Source organism: Camelina sativa, chromosome 2 (genome assembly GCF_000633955.1).
Source record: "Camelina sativa cultivar DH55 chromosome 2, Cs, whole genome shotgun sequence".
In the NCBI taxonomy this organism is placed as follows: Eukaryota; Viridiplantae; Streptophyta; class Magnoliopsida; order Brassicales; family Brassicaceae; genus Camelina; species Camelina sativa.
In genome coordinates, this window is record NC_025686.1 from 12077648 (window position 1) to 12079821 (window position 2174).

Consider the following 2174-nt stretch of genomic DNA (forward strand, 5'->3'; position numbering starts at 1 on the left):
GAAGCTTACTGATTTATCACGAGACAACAGCTCAACAGTCTCCTCTTTGTGATAACCCAGACCTTGATGCTGAGATCCTACAATTCCCATAGATAGTATCTCATCTAGCTTTTTGCCACCATTGTTCAACATTCTAATTTTTTTATGATTCTCGTTCAGCTCCCTTTCAAGGCTTGTTTACCTTTCCTTCTTCAAACCATAGAGTTCTTGAAGATTTCTCAGTTTTCTCTCAAGCAACTCCTTTTCAGCAGGGAGTAGTTCCTTGCAAGTTGAGACTTTAGACTTGCATTCTTCTTCTAGCATATTGACCTTGGCTTCCAACTGCAATTTTTCTTTGATAAGTAGCAATTATTCATTACACAGCTGAACCCAATTGTCATAGAGTACACAATAGCTCTCTTTTAAAATTGATTCTTCATCATCATCATCTGAGCTTTCATCAGCTATATCATCACTTTTAGCACTGTATGCAAAAAGATTCAACATTCGTCCTTCTTCTTCATCCCATCACTCTCTGATTCTGAATCACTAAAGCTAACATATGCCTTATTAATTCCTTTCACCATGTTTGGGCATTCAAATTTTAAATGTCCAATCCCTTACATTGAAAGCACTTCATCTCCTTGCGCTTAACCATTGGAGACTCAAGTTTGTAATGACCAAAACCACCACATTCAAGACATTGAATCTCTTTTCTCCGATCAGCTTTTTCTTTCTCAGATATATTTGGCCTAGAACAAGACCTCTCTGTAGCACTTTGGTTCCAGCGAGTTAACCCTCGTCCATGTCCTTTTTCAACACGTTTGAGAGCTTTTCCAAAGTTTCTTGCCATCAAGAACATGTTATTTTTTATCTCTTGCAACTGATCACTCCTTTCATCTGCCTTGAATGCAATTCCTTTACCATGAATTCTCAGTTCTTCAGCAACTTCCATCTCCTCTGATTTTAGCATACCAACGAGATCCTCAAACTTCAAGGTGTTTGTGTTGTCAGATACCCTCATAACTGCTTTATGAGCTGCATACTTAGAAGGTAGAAATCTAATTAATTTCTTAACCAGCTTGGTATTCTTATAGATCTTACCAAGATTCTTTGCTTCATTAGCAATAGCACTCAATTTTGCACTAAACTGTGAAATTGACTCTTTTGGATCCATCCTTAAGACTTCAAATTGAGATGCAAGTTGGTCTAATCTTGTTCTTTTGACACTTGAGTTTCCTTCATGAGTCTTCTGCAGAATGTCCCAAACATCTTTAGCTGATGCACAACCTTGAACAAGCTTAAACTAATCATCATCAATAGCTCCAAAGATAGCATTAAGAGCCCTAAAATTTGTATTTAGACAAGTTCTTTTCTTCCACTGTCCAGCGTGCCTTAGGTTTGGTGATATTGTCACCAGCTTCGGTTTTCTGATATGGAGGCTCCCAGCCTTCTTCAACAGCCATCCAAGCATCCTCACCTAGATTACGGATCAACTGAACCATGCAGACCTTCCAACGACCATAGCTTTGTTCATCCAAGATCACAGTCCTTTGAAGCATCATCAACTCATTACCCGACTGCATCATTATCCCAAGATCTCAACCTGTAGCGAGAATAGAGCTCTCGTCGGTTGACTGTGTAACATCCGCGAACCAATTTTTAAGGTTTTGGTGTGGGTATCGATCGATACCCTTGGTGTATTGATCGACACCATGTTTTCTGGTTTGGTCCGGTTTGTTTTAATTGCTGTTTGGTTCGGTTTGACTCAAGAAAAATCCCTAAATCGTGTTATAAGTGGAAAAGCGACAAATTAAGGGTTTTAGGGTGTCTTGTCGCCGTTTTCAGAGATAGAGAGAGAGGATAGAGCCTATTGTGGTGTGAAGGAGATTAAAGGAGAAAGATCAAAATCGTTAGGGTTTCGGAGGAAACAGTTTCGGCATATCAAATCGTTCTCAAAGGTAATGAAATTTGGTAGGTTTATTCCCAAGTCTTTCATCGTCATTCGCCTTTTTACAGAAGTAGATTTAGATTTCAACTCGATGAGTTATTGGCAGTTTCGTGAGACACGTTTTCTCAGACGCGAGTTGGAACCATCGGAGATTGTAACTGAGATCGTGGTCTCGTGTGGTGCCCGATCGTGCTGACATTTTGTGGGAAGCTTCGTGACGTCTAGGGGTAGCTTTTTACCGGAG